Genomic DNA, 16,077 nt, shown 5'->3' with positions numbered 1-16,077 from the left:
TGCGGAGCTCGGGCGGAGCCCTACTGAGATTAGATCACCACCAACCTCCGGAGCGCCGTCACGCTGCCGGAGAACTCAGCTACCTCTCCGTCTCTCTTGCTGGATCAAGAAGGCCGAGATCATCGTCGAGCTGTATGTGTGCTGAACGCAGAGGTGCTGTCCGTTCGGCACTAGATCATGGGACCGTTCGCGGGGCGGATCGAGGGACGTGAGGACGTTCCACTACATCAACCACGTTCACTAACGCTTCTGTTGTGCGATCTACAAGGGTACGTAGATCCAATATCCCCTCTCGTAGATGGACATCACCATGATAGGTCTTCGTGCGTGTAGGAAATTTTTTGTTTCCCATGCGACGTTCCCCAACACCTCTTTACATGGACACCGGTATTGCCCCCGTTCTTCTCTTTTTTGGTCTATATTTCAGATCTAGGTCTTCAGCAACATGGGGTGTATCTCCCTACTTTTAGTCCTGATTTGTGGTATGTGAAGGGTGTGGAAGATGTCTAGAGTGTAGACGCGATGTTCGTGTAGGAATTATGTGCTCATGGCATCCCCGCTAGTACCGGATCTGACTAGTGGTTGTTCTCACCCCATGGTCCCTGCCCTGAGCAGTACAACCGCTGTGCCGATCGGTACTACCGCTCATAAGAGGTAGTACCACTTATGGCAGCGGTCCCACCGCTTCTGGCTGGCCTTTGCACGACATTCCTACTTGTTCATCACCTCTTTCTCCCATTGCTTGGTTTTTTGTTATCTCTTGCACATCGTTTACTCTTGGTTATGTTTTGGATCTTAGGAGGTGGAAAATCTGCTCATCAGGAGCGTAGGACGAACCCCAACCATGCCAACACGAAGTGATACTGTTCATCTAAGGCATATAGCTCAAGTCAACCACATGCGTCAGTTCACACAGAGAGGGCTAGTCAGTCTGATTCAAAATCAAAAGGGAAGCGCCCTGTTGTCAGGCCCTCGAGATCCCAATCCATGACCACTCTGAATGCTAGGACTTCTCGATGTCCCGCAAGGCCTATCCCTAGGATCCATCTATGGGGATCCTCAGGAGCCATCTATGCGCAACCGTCCCTTCTAGAACAGGAAGCAACTATCTATCTATAATGACATTCTGAAGCCAAGGGATAACCTATTTGTTCCTCATGTCAAATCCATTGACATGGAAAACTTGTAGAGAAATGAAAGATACTTTGGGACTGCTCTCACTCTCTCTGTGAGAAACTGGGCATTCTCAACATTATGCGGTTCAACAAAGACTTTGATGCCGAAATTATTGTTGTATTATTTGCCGTGGTGCACGTGGGGACTGATGAGGACAAGAGTTTATCATGGATGACTAATGGCAGGTTACTTTCTGCTCCTTGTAAGTCTTTTATGCATCTACTTGGTTTCCATCCCCTCCACGAGACTTCTGCCAGCCGCAAGTAAGCCCTTTAAAATTACAGTACTAAGAAGATCTCCTCTACAATAGGCAAGTCCACTTGGGTGCTGCAACCATTCTTAGATATCATGCACCGCATCTTCCGCCACACCTTGTTCCTCGAGTTGGTAATCTAGACCAGGTCCACTCTTACCTCGTGCATATGTTTCTTACTGCGAGTTTCATAAATTCAAGGTTAATGTGAAGCCAATGGATGTTTCTCATGTTACATGGTCTGAGCTCCGTTCTACGGTTTTTGAGCGTAAGTGCCACATCTATGGGCCCTTTCTGATAAATCTAATTGAGAAGACATGGGCTGAAACCTTTCCTGGCAAGTTGTTTGTGTTTCGGGAGCTCATATCCCACAAGATTGTGCAGCTTCGGTAGAAGTACAAGTGGGTTACTCACACTACCCCGGAGGAGGATGTGCTAGATGGCATGGATGAGGATCTGATGATGAAGAGGATGATGAGGATTTGGGGGTTGAAGAGGACACTGCTTCAAGTGTTGTGCCACCTACAGAAGAACCACCTTGGGATAAGAAGCTCAAGAAGAAGATGACGAAGCTCCTCCATCGGTAGGCCAAAGGTTAGTATAAGGCTCATGTGGCTGAAAAGGAAGCTATCTGTCATCACAAGGCTGTTGGTAGGCAGGTTGGTTTACCGATTGAGAGTGATTATGAGGAAAGACTCACCAATGAGGACACCTGGATTGCTCGCCACTTCCCATGGGATTCCGATGGTGAGTTGCCTCGCTCTCGTGCTCCTCCTCGAACCGTTCAGCATAGCTATGAGTGTCACAAATATTGATGTTTCAGCTTTAACACCCTTCCTGGATCGCCACTGTTTTCTCTGTCCTTTTTGGCATCGTGCTGCAAAGGGGAGAGTGTTTGGATTTGCGAGAGTCACGAGTGTTATTTCGTTGCCCATCTTTATTCACCCGTGAACTCTTCTATAATTTGCTTTGCTTGGAGACTACGTCGTGTGTGTGTGAGACATATGTTGCTTTGCTTTTTAGGTGTGTGAGACTCTTGTGAGACTATGTAATATGGTGTGCATCGGTTCCATTTGGTGTGTGTTTGGTGGTGGTGCGAGCAATCGGTGACAAAAATTAATTCTTATGCGCCGCCCGTGGGCTTTTATAGGTCGCGGTCGGGTTTGGGTTTTTACTCTGCACATTTGTAACGACTAAGATGCGACACTTTCCTTATTTGGAGTGAGGCCTCAAAAGGGGAAAGGGTCACATCTAAGTGTGTCGCAAGTAGGATAACATTGCCATTGCATAAACAGGGAGATGAGTATAAGATTCGGCTTACACTCGCCACATGCTAGATTACAATCCACACAAGCATTCATCATTCATACATAAGACAGGGCCTGTCTACGGACAAGACAAACGACAAAATAATGCTATCCCGCCTTGCTAGGCCCACGATCATGACCAAGCGCTTCTAATCCTTGGGATACGTCACATACAGTCTGCTACTTTCTTCGTCGAACTCCCACCTAAGCTGGGTATCCTCGGCAACACCTGCATCTAGAGTACCTGTACCTATGGGTGGTTGTAGTAACTGTGAGACACGAGTACTCAACAATCCCATGACCTTGGTATCGAGTCTAACTAAGTTAATAGGTGAGGTAGGTTTAAGTGTTTGGGTTGTAGCTTCCTAAGCATATGTGGTGGCTAACTTACGAAGAACATAATTAAGTTATGGTGGTCTACGTAAGATGGTCTTGATCTAAGCATGATCACTAAGTGATCCTGAACACCTACTTACGTCATTCATAACCCCACCGTGTTCTCGATCAAAGAAGGAGCTCACAAAGAAATAGTCACGGTTGCTCACATAGTTGGCAGGTTTTATTTAAGTTACTTCAAGTTATCTAGACCCGGATGTTAACAAAATATCCATGTTTGCCACATAACCACGGGCACGGCTTTCCGAAAGATTTAACCCTCCAGGGGTGCTCCAACTAGTCCATCACGAATTACCATAGGCCGCATAGTAATCCTCAACCATGAAACTCGCAATCTCGTCGGATTCCTTAGAGGAAAACCTCCACTCTAAGAAGACCCAAAGTCTCACCGGAATCCCAATGCGCAAGATATCTCGTAAAAGGTAAAAATGATCCAGCAAGGGCGCTTGGCGTGCCGACAGACCCGATAGGAGCCTTGTATCTCGTTCTCAGGGCACGACCGGATGGGAAGTACATCGGGTTGGCTGAAACCCCGGGTGACCAGGGGGAGCCGGGCATCACCCGGTTTGGACCAACACTCATGAGGAGCACTAGCCCAGGTTGTTGATTAATTCCTCGGGGTAGCTATTCCCTATGCTTTTTATTAAGTTGTTAGCAAATTTAACACCAAAGTTGGGCCTTACGCAAAAGCTTTAAACTAAAACAAATTATCAAGGGGGTCCCCATAACAACCCCGAACATGTTAGGAGTGCTCAGTTATGGAATAGAACACTGGTAGCCGAAACTAAGGCGGCAACAGCGAAACAAATGACTTGGCAAAAGTCTAGGGCTTCCGCTATTTACCAAGTGTATAGTTGCAGTAATTAAATAGCAATTTAAATAGGATGATATCAAATTGTCCATGTTGTTACATGGACCAGTTGGCACCTACAACTAGCAATGCTAATAACATAGTGGTTGAGCAAGCCTAACTTAGCCAAATAGTATTTGCTAGGAGGGAAGGTGTTTGGGGTTTCATGGAAATGTTTGATGGCCTATATATCATCTGGTAGGCAGCGGAGATGTAACGATAAAAACGAATCACTAAGCAAAACAAAGCTAGAAACTGTGTCAAGGTCATGATCTTCTTGCCTGTGATTTCTTCAGAGTGGAGATATTCCTTATCTTCCTGCACGAAGTCACCAGACTCTCCGAACTCGTTTCCGGACCCAATATCTACCCAAAAGAAACAAACATCTAATGAACACCAGCAACAGATGATGCAATAGACAATATGATGCATGTATCCACAACTCCAAACATGCACGGAAACAACCCTACTCATACTACAAAGTGTCACCTCATCACCACATGACACTTTTACAGAACTGCTCAAAACTGAAATCTAGTACCATGATTGGATTCCTTGGGATTTTCTACCCCAAATCCATGTGTCGTACTTCTATATTGGTATGCAGAAAAACACCACGAACAGTAAAGGAAATATTGCATAGGATCAAACTACACTAATGTCAAGATCATGAGCTGTACTTGGTATGCCAGATTTGGTATATACAAGATTAGGCAGATTCCATTTAGGGAATTATTCCAAAAATGGAATCTAACACACTAACAGAATAAAAGAAAAACCACAATTAATTGACAGGGGACCCCACTAGTCATAGGCACCACGGGCCCCTCGTGCATTATAGGTGGGCCCTGGGCCCACTTGTTAGCGCTACACACATCACAACACAACACACACGAAATTAAAAGGGGCATGGTGGAGGTTCAAACCCACCACCACTCGGCTCACCGCCGTGCACCCAACCACTGGGCTATGCTCGGGTAGCTGAACTAATACGGGAGCTAAACCTCATGTATTAACTCCGCTAAGAAGCGCAACAGAAGAAATCCCCAAAATATAAAAGGGGCGCGCTAGGGCTCGAACACTGGACCTCTTGCGCTCACTCTGGTAAGTTGACACTTTGCTTGCTACATGCGTCTTCTCTATTAGGGGCAACACTCAACACATACTAGCCACAACTAAGAGCATTATAGAGGGAAAACAAAAATTTAAAAGGGTTTGCGTTGGGTTCGAACCCATGACCAATATGTCGCAGCGCACGCTTCGAACCAGTAGGCTAGGAGGGGGGAGTCTGCTCTAGTGGGGAGTCTAACGTAGGTATAAGGGAAAACGGGGCAATCTCCTCTGTTTCACCGAATCGCCGGTGATGTCTCACCGGAGCACACGCGCATGCACACACACTCCAGCGCTACACGGGGAAAACTGCTGTGCTATCTATGGACCCGAGAGGGACACAAGCCATGCACACACTATCGGTGCACTGAAGACTGGGGTCTCCAGTGCCCCAGACTTGTGCACGGACACCGGCATCCCCTCCGCAGTGGCAAGGCGCGTCGCTGGGGCTTAGGGCGGAAGCGAGACTCAGAAACCACCAAGTGCAGATTGCTAGCCACCGCAAGCACCCGATTGCTGGGAAGGAAGAAGAGACCCCGACAGGAGTTCCCTACCGGGGAGATAGACAATGCCACGGTGAGACCCTCCGGCCGAGGAAGAAGTACATAGCCCCGGCAAACCACCCTAGTCGGGAAGGCTGAGAAGGCCTCGGTAGGCCATTACCTCCCTGCCGAGAGGAACAGGAAGAGCCCCGACAAGGTAACCCTGCCGGGAAGAAAGAGAAAGGCCCAAGGAGAGGCGCTGGCCCATGGCACCCTCGTGACCTATGAATGCCTCCACCGACGAGCATGCCACCGACGATGCATGCGCCACACGTCCGGGTGCGCGCCGGCGCAACACCCCAGAGTTGCCACGTGTGGGTACGTGTCCAACCCCCCTGATGAGGTCAAGAAGTATGTTTAAGCATTTATCGCACCTCTGACAAGGCAGTAACAATTGTCGGTCGGCGCTATTTCACCCGTTTACCCACCGTTCACCCACTGAGCCACTCTGGTGACCCCTTTGCCTAGAAAAGGAGGCCCGAGGCTCAACAGTAGGGGATTTTTGGCTTTTTTTGCAAATTGAAAGGATGTAAAAAGGGATAGATCTATAGTAATCCAAAACGAATAACTAAACGCATGCGGGAGTATGGTTTTACGCACCACACGTCCCGAACCTGGGTAAAAAGATCTTGCCAGGCCCTTATTGTTGGTTCTGCTCTTGGAGTGACCCCTCTCCCCGCCAAACTAGCAAAAAGAAAACCATTGAGGCCCCCATAGGGGACATGTATGCACAACTCCAAACATGCACAGAAACAACCCTACTCATACTACAAAGTGCCATCTCATCACTACATGACACTTTTACAGAACTGCTCAAAAGTGAAATCCAGCACCACCATTGGATTCCTTGGGATTTTCTACCCCAAATCCATATATCATATTGCTATATTGGTATGCACATAGACACCACAAATAACAAACGAAATATTCCACATGATCAAACTACATTAATGTCAAGAACAAGGGTTGTTCTCGATATACCAGATTTGGTACATACCAGATTAGGCAGATTCCATTTAGGAAATATTCAAAAGTGGAATCTAACACACTAACAGTATAAAAAAACCACAATTAATTTACACGGGGCCCCACTGGTCATAGGCACCGGGGCCTCGTAGTGCATGAGAGGTGGGCCGTGGGCCCACTTGTCACTAGCACACACAGCACAACACAACACATAGAAAATTAAAAGGGCATGGTGGGGGTTCGAACCTACAACCGCCCGGCTCACCACCGTGCACCCAAGCACTAGGCTATACTCAGGTAGCTGAACTAACAAGGGAGCTAAGCCCCATTTACTAACTCCACTAACAAGCGCAAAAGAAGAAAATCCCCAAATATAAAAGGTGCGTGCCAGGGCTCAAGCCCTGGACCTCTTGCGCTCACTCTGGCTCTATTGCCACTACGCTTGCTACATGCATCCGCTCTATTATGGGCAACACTCAACAGATACTAGCCACAACTAAGAGCACTACAGAGGGAAAACAACAATTTAAAAGGGTTTGAGCTGGGTTTGACCGATGACCAACATGTCGTAGCGCACGCTTTGAACTAGTAGGCTAGGAGGGGAATCTGCTCTAGTGGGGAGGATAACGTAGGTATAAGGGAAAATGGGGCAATCTCCCCTGTTTCACCGAATCACCGGCGATGTCTCACCGGAGCACAACACACGCACACACACTCCGGCGCTACACGGGGAAAACTGCTGCACTGGCTATGGACGCGAGAGGGACACAAGTCGTGCACACACATACACGCACTAAGAACAACGGTGCTCTGCTGCCGGACTATGAAGGCACTGCTGCTGCCTGCTATGCACTACGCGGCCACCGGTTGTCACATTCCTGACACCTTACGCAAGTTAGCTTTGTGCTCATGTTTTCTTTGCATTGCATCTAGGAAATTTTCAACAAATAAAGTAAGTGGTGAGGGAAAACTCAAAACCCTAGCCACTTCTTAAAATAAAGGAAATTTCAAACTAGTTAAAATCAATGAACCCGAAATGGCCTCATGAAAAGTTCAACTTTTCTGATAATTCTTGGAAACAAATAAGCAATAAAGGAAACCATTTATTTTATACTCTTGGAATTTTAAATAAATGCAAAAGCTAGTGGTTTCAAGTTTTAAATTTGAAATCAGAAACTTTAAGCTTTCAAAAATGTTGAAAACTTTAGGAATGGTTGGAAATATTCCAACAAATATTCTGGGGTGTTCTACATAGTTTTTACAAACTATTTGGGAGCTGAAATAAATAGAAAATCAATGTCAGCAATTAAAACAGAAACAAAACAGAAAGAAAATGAGAAAAGTCTTACCTGTCGCTCACCTGGCCCGGCCCAGCTTCTTCCTGTCATCTTCCTCCCCTGCCAGTGGGCAGCAGGAGGTGGCCGCCGCGTACTCCGGTGCGGCCATGCACCTGTGCGCCTGCCTGGCCATCGCTCTGCGCTGGCACGCGAGGGGATAACCCTCCCGAGGCGTGCCCGAGGTCATCCTCTCCTCATTCTCCCCCCTCTGCCCCGTTTCTTTCTGCCGCCATTGGAGCCCGAGCAGAGCTCGAGCTCGCCGTCATTCTAGCCTACCTTTCTCCCTCCTGAGCCGCGCAATAGGTCTACCGCAACTCCCTGAAGCTTCCTAGCCACGAGCCCGATGCCAAGACGCAGTGAAACGACAAGACGCAGTCGTCTTCTTCCTCGGGTCACCAAAGTTCGTCGCCGGCGTTCTTCCTCTCCAGGCCATCCCCGAGCAAACTAGCGCCACCACTGCACTCCCCGTGAGCTTGCGCAGCTTTCCCCTAAGTTTCCCCCTTCGATCCCTTCCTCTAGCCATGAATTCACTGGAGCCCGACGAGATCCGCCGCGGGAGCTCGTCGTCGGTAGCCCTCCGGTGATCAGCTCGTCCCTCTGAGGCCACCAGCAGCTTCAGGCCGTCGCGTAGATGTCGTAGGAGCTGAGTCCCGTGCGTAGCTCCCTCTGTTTCGATGACCCCGATGACGCCCGAACTTTGGCCGCCGCCAAGCTCATCGCCGGCGTCATCTCCGACCAGATCAGCCCCAGCTAAGTGCAAAAATGAACCCGCGGGAGAAGTGTAGTTCCTCTTGTGCTCTCCGCGCAGAGTTTGGCCCTATGTGCGCCATTTCCGAGCCCCTCCGACGTACTGGTGGTCGCCGGAGGCTCCCCGCCGGCGAGGACGACCTCGCCGCCGGTGGATCTCAGCTGGCCTGAGCCACTGACGCGTGGGGCCAGCCTCTGGGAGTTTAGGATTAACAGAAATAAAATTAATTAATTTGATAAGTCACTGACATGTGGGTCCAGAGAGATTAATTAGCTAATTAAGATTAATTCTAATCTAAAACTGACCAGAGACACTGACGAGTGGGTCCCACTGGTCAGGTTTGACTTTCAACGGCCAGTTGGACCTGCTGATGTCATGCTGATGCAATAAAGGGGTTTTCCAGTATAAAAATAATTCTAGAAATGTTTAAAACTTCTAAAATTCATAGAAATTAATCTGTAACTCCAATGAAAATAATTTATATATGAAAAAGTATCCGAAAAATTCAAGGAATCTAAATATGTCATTTTCAAACATGTTTGAAAATGTTACATAACCCAAACATGTAGATTAATGAATAAGTTAATTCTTATAAATATTTTGTAGATGGAATTTGGAAAATATTTAAATTTCACTATAAATGACATGATCAAACACTGTCCTAATTACAAACCAGCAACCTAACATGTCATCCCATGCATGTTAACATCAAGTTGATCTAAGCATCAGGTCGAATCAATTAAAATGGTATCCGAGAATACCTCATTGGAAGTGGTATTTGAATTTGATTCAAATCAACTTCAAACCTAATACATGTTAGCTATAATAGTTTACCATCTTACATTCTCATGCCATGCTCATGCATCATCTTGATTGCATATGGTTGATATTGGTTGTTGTCATTCCTTTCGGTAGGCCCCGCTCCCCCGGATTCCACCGAATACCCGTCTGCCGGATATTGTCACTCCTCTGAGCAACAAGGCAAGCAACCATTTTTGATCATCCCGATAAATCCCATGTTCTTTCTCCTGCACTTATTTAATGCATTAGGATCAAATGCTTGAAATGCTTTTGCCACGTTAGGTGAACCCACTTCCTTTGCATGACCTATCCTTGTCACAGTAAATAGCTGAACCTTGCAACCTAGCATACCTGGTAGTTGCTTGAGCCATGATGTGCCTTATCCTGCTATGCATGCTATGCTTAGAGTTGTGTATGGTATTTCATCTGGGAGATGAACAGAACTGTGAGAATGTGTTCGGTAAGCAAAGGTTGTGTGTTGAACCTGATTTAGTAAAGGTACCGGTGAAAGGCTGTGTAGGAGTACATGGCGGGTTGTTTCCTTGGAACCGTCCTTAGGAACTGAGTTCCGTGTATGTAATCCAAGAAGAGATACTACCACATGCTGGGCCCTGAAATATGACCCCGCTCGACTTATTAATCGCTTAGTACTCGGTCCAGGAGTTGCAAGTAGTTTCTGGTGTTTATAGTCATGCTGGAGGCCGTGCATGGTGCTGACCTGAGAGGTGGGCTGTGATGCGGTAGGGAGTGGCACGGTGTACCAAGTGGCACCCGGATGGTGGGCTTGGGAACCCTGTGCACATCGTTTGGGGCCGTGACGGAAACCTCGGCCGGACTTCCGTACGGGTTACTCTCAGATAGGCGATAAACCTGGACTAGGTACTAGTGTGGTTAACGGTCGTGGCCGACTCCCTCGCTGGGCTTCCGCTTGAAGGTTGCCGAGGTGCATGACGTGCACATGGTGATAAGTGGCGAGAGCGTGTGTGACGAAGTACACCCCTGCAGGGTTATGATCTATTCGAATAGCCGCGTCCGCGGATATGGACTACTTGGAGACATATGTTGTTCATAGATAACTTCAATGGCTACTCATAAAATTGTCAAGATAAGCGTGAGTGTCATGGACGGCATTTCCGTACGAAGACGGAATGATTCCACGATGGTGTATTGTTGTGGTGTTAGTGGACTCGTGTGCGAGAAATCAAGTTGTCAAAATTATTTAAAAATGCAAGTTGTCTAGCCACGAGTCAAATGTTGGCTTTCCGCATGAAACCCCACCATACCTTATTGATACATTGCATGAGTAGTTAGTTATCCTAAAGTCTTGTTGAGTACCTCCGTACTCATGTTTGCTTAATAAATCTTGCAGAGGTTGCTAATGACCCCAATGGAGGGTTCTTCATAGACATCGACGACGACGAGTAGCTGGTGTCCCAGTTACGATCTGGCCCTAGGTTGGGTCTGTAGTATAGTCAGGACATGTGCCTTCTAGTTGCACGTGTCTCTACTCAGACAGTTTTAAACACTTCCGCTGGCTTGTAACTGAATGACTGCTATTATGGGTCGTGAGACCCTTACAGTGTAATATTATATGTGTGGCTCTTCCGAGCCTCTTAAATAAAGCTTGTATGTTTATGGTTATGTTGTGATGCCATCGATGTATCTATACTTATCGGTATGCCATGCGTACGTGTGTCGTACTTGATATGTATGGGGTTCGATTACCTAGCCGTGAACTTTAGTAGCACTCCTTACAAGGAAATGCCCCTTTGTAATCCAATGACCCATGGTAGCTCGCTACTGCTCTGGACACATTGGTTGACTGGCATGTGTCCTTCTTAGCTGCTGTGTCTATCCCCTTTGGGGAAATGTCATGCGATGTAATGGAGTCCTTGTAGCTTGCTACGACTCGTCTACATTCGGTGGTGACCGACACCTTCTTTGTTGGGTCATGTGTGTCTGTCCCTGTGCGGTACTGCCACTTTGGTTTATGACTAGACTTGTCGATACGGGTTCTTTGACATTGGAATGCTAGTGACACAATTGCATACGTGAGTCAAAAGGCTAACGGTCCCGGCTAAGGTAAGGCTGCAGCCGTGGGGTTAACCGTGCGTGAGACCGCAAAGGGATGCGATGTGTTACAGGCTGGATTCCTATGGCTTAGGATCGGGGCCCCGACACCGTTGCAACATGTCAACGCGCTAAGAAGAGAAGGCAAGGGGATGAGGGAGGAGGTGCTGCGCTCACCCAAGGTGGAGGAGAAGGTCACGCACAGAGGAGAGGATAGGCGGCGTCGACGTTGTGGTGCTGTAGTCGAAGAAGCTCGTCGTCGGGGGCGTCGTGGCGTCGACCTTGGCGTCGGATCTCCACGGGAATGGAACTCTTAGGGAGGAAGGAGACAACATCCTACGCTGGCGACGATCTCGGGCCGCAGGTCTCCATGGCGACAGTGGCCTCTGCAGTCGCCCTGACAACGCTAGGAGGGGAGAGGAGGGGAGAGATGGAAGGCTAGGGTTAGGGGAGGCGCTGGGGTTGCTTATAACCCTCGAACCGCGAGCCAAGACCGTCTGATAGAGGAGGAGCTCGATCTCGTGGTGGAGCGTTGGTCGAACAGGGGATGATGACAGCGAGGAGGAAGAAGGGGTCGCCAGCCAGGCCTTGGGCCGAAAGTAACAGGAACTGGGCCTCTCTCTCTCCCTGCACTCTTAGAAAATAAAAATAACTCATGGTTTGAAATAAGTCCAGAGGCTAAAAGAAAAGGAGAAAACAAAAATAAAAATATATTTGGGCTTCTAATATCATGCTCCAATTTATAAAAATAAATTGGGCATTTTTGAAGAGTAAAAAATTTAAATGCCTTAATTTAAGATGAGGCTATGTTTTTAATAAAACCAACGGAAAAAATGAAAATAAAACCAAAGGGTTGCCTCCACAATTAGTTAGAAATTTTTGGAGAGGAGGAACATTTTTATTGGGGAAAATAGAAACTTAGAAATATGCCTAAAAGAAAATAAGAGAGGAGAGAAGGGGCTTTGATCCTATGGTGAAACTAGTGGGTTTGAAATGCACTTGTTGCACCCACCTCAACAAATACCAAAGCACAACCACATAACACTTGCACATCACATCAAGGTTTACCCACATCAACACAAACAAAACCAATAGGAAAAGATGCAATGCATGAAGGCATGATGCACATAAAATGATGACACAAATGATGGGCTCACAACACATATCGTACCATATCAACGTTGCCATACAAGAAAACAATACAGGAGGGATAATTGCATTGGGGTTGTCACATCATTACACCTTGGCATTGGCTTAGGCTTGCAACTTCCCGAGCATCACACACGTTTAGAGTAGAAAACTCATGTATGTTGGGGTACAATCACATATGGTTGTTTTGTTCGTTTTGTTTGCTATTTTAGATAGGGTAAAAACACAACCACACTCGCTAATGACCCAAATATATAGTTCCTGTGTTCCTAAATATAAGTCTTTCTAGAGATTCGACTACAGACTACATACCGAATAAAATGAGTGAAACTCACTCTAAAGTATGTCTATTTACATCCGTATGTAGTAGTGAAATATCTTATAATACTTATATTTAGGAACGGAGGGAGTATAGTAATTTTAGAGATTCCACTACGGTCTACATACAGAGAAAAATAGATGAATCTACACTTTAAAGTATGTACATATATACATATGTATGTACTTCATAGTGAAATATCTAAAAAGACTTGTATTTAGGAATGGATAAAGTATATATATGTACGAATGGGGTGTTGTCGTGTTCAAATTCCAGATGCACAGCTTTGATGTGGCACATAATTCATATATATGTGCATGCCAAAAAGTTTCAATTGTGACAGAAAAGGGTTCATTACATATATGTAGGGTGTTGTCCCATACACTATGTGCCGGAGGAGGGGATCCTATGAACACATGAGCTGCCTCAAATCATGTCACACATTCAGCCATGCATAACTTGTCATAAGAAAACCAATAGAATTTATACCTTAATTTGGTCAAACCGTAACATTTTGTTGTCGGTCAAGAGGGATATATATACCACACGGTCCCATGAGTTGGAGCGTCATCGAAGATCGGATGAGCGATGCTATAGAAGAACACCATCAGGTGCATGTGGCCGAATGTATATAGGAAAAGGGTATGGTCTGTTCTTTAAATACACAATGCACAACCCGATGATGTGGCATACAAGCACGTGGCTCACAAAACTAGAAATACCCACGCGTGCGTGTAACCTGTCCATGGCGTCCCGACATTGTCAATCAAAGGGATATGACATACCTTAAGGGCCCACAAATTGGTGTGTCATCGAAAACCACACAACGGATTCATGGTCCATACACACACGAGCATGGGTTAACACACACACACACACACACACACAAACTAAGAGAGAGAGAAAGAGAGAGAGACGTTACCCATCCTTGACGTTCATGCCGTTGTGAGTTAAAGGGATGACACACCCTAGGACCCATTGATAGGTGTCGACAAACACACGCACACACAAACATGCAAACACACACACGTCGTCCATCCTTTGAGTTCTTGCATTGTGAGTCCAAGGGATCACACACCCTAGGGCCCATTGATAGGTGTCATTGGAAATCGCATAACAGAGGCTTGGTGTGGGGGATATTACCTACGGTATGACCCGCCCTCTTGGGCCGGGTCAGGTAAACAGTGATTCTACATTCATGATCAAGATAAGACTCGGCCCAGTGTCTGAGATGCGCCGGGAGAACCTTGACGAAGAGTCGGCCAGGGCCCACTGGATCAGATGGCGGTTCAAGACTAATGGAGAAGATAAGCCGCCAAGGAGTTTTCCTAGCTTGGGAGACACAACGACTTAGAGATATGGAAATCCACGACTTGTAATGCGGCCAGTACTTTGTAAACCCGAGGGTCTCGACCTGTATATAAAGCGCGAGTCTCTAGGGTTGATAGGTTAAGTTAGAATCCATCAAGAGCTAGGTCAGGCGAGTTACGCCCTCCTTGTAATCGAATCCACCATCAATATACACAAAGCAGGACATAGGCTTTTACCTCCACCGGAGGGGCCGAACCTGGGTAAACATGAGTCTCGCTTTCGCTCACCCCCTTTGAGTCACCAGCAAGGTGAGATGGCTCCATCACTAAGTCCTTTGACGAGGACATTTGCCGTGACAAAACCACGACAGTTGGCGCCCACCATGGGGCAAGCACACGATGGAGTTGAGTTCTGATAGGGAGCCCTTCCAGGGTTAGGAAGCTACGCGGTCGACATCATGACGAAGAGTGGCCGTGGGAAGTTCTACATCGACAACTCTCAGTGGGGACCTGAGGCCGATTCAATCGAATCTGGATACAGAGTCCCCTTCGGCAAGATTCACGTCTTCATTGGCAAGATCGAGGGCCCCGTTCCTGAGCCGGACACCTTCACCGATATCGTCGAGCCGGCCCGGTGCGCCCATGCTGCCAAGCATCAGGTTAGGAACCACCAAGCTTTCGTTGGTTTTACGCAAGGAACCGACCAACCAGACGAGCGGTGATCGAGGAGATCACCCGTGTCAACTCAGACAACAAGTCGTCCACGGGAGAGACAAGTTCAATCTATCCTCTCCACGAAGGGCAGCTCGGGGGATTGCCCAAGAAAGCAATCTCCGAGGACGTTAAAGGACCCCACCGTCAAGTCGCCATCTACATGGCGGGAGCTGCGGCCCCTCAGCCCAACGCAGCTGGTAACAACGAAGCCAGCGGATTGGGGAAGACTCCGACTCAAACCATGGCGGAAGTGGTAGTAGATGTGGCCAAACTCATGGCGATCACTCTGACAGCGGAGAATCAGTAAGAAGTCAAAGCCGAGTTAGCAAAACTAAGGGAAGAGATGGTCAAAATCCAGCGCGACATCGAAGGAGAAGCCGCCAAGATGGCAACACAACGGACCCAGATCACTGTGGAGTCAGAGCGCCTAAATGCTGAGGGATGGCGGCTTGAACGACAACAGCGGGCTTCCGATGCGATTCACCCGAGAAGGCATCACAACCGTCCGCCGGCCGATCTGAACCCAACTCGACTCTTCGATTGCCCACATACTCCTGGGACGGAGTCCAAGTGGCGATGGCAAGTCGCCCCGCATGTTGATCCAGCTCAGCCGCCGCCCAACCCACACGCACCTCAGTTGGCGGCGGCTCATGCGCCACTCTTCCAGACGCCATGGGGTCACTTCTCAAACCCCGTTGACAATGTGTTAGTAGCAACCAACAAAATTCAATCTCTCCTCATTCACGGAAACTCTCCGGCTGAGGTAGAGGCGAGGAACGCCATTGAGAAGTTGAAAACAGTGGTAGTCCAACAGGCACACTATTCGTATAGCCGCGAGCGACTACACTCCATGCCCCAGGCGAGTCACACCAGGAATCGTCATGATGACCCGCTCGCAGTATCCAGCAGCGAATGATGACGTCTACCACAGATCAACCCGACCGAAATACCCAACACAAAGGCTCAAGAACTCGTGGATGCATCACGAGGTGCCCACCTAATGGAGATGGCGGCCGCGGCGGGTCAAGG

This window comes from Hordeum vulgare, chromosome 2H (assembly GCF_904849725.1).
Source record: "Hordeum vulgare subsp. vulgare chromosome 2H, MorexV3_pseudomolecules_assembly, whole genome shotgun sequence".
In the NCBI taxonomy this organism is placed as follows: Eukaryota; Viridiplantae; Streptophyta; class Magnoliopsida; order Poales; family Poaceae; genus Hordeum; species Hordeum vulgare.
Note: the sequence above shows the minus strand (reverse complement) of the source record.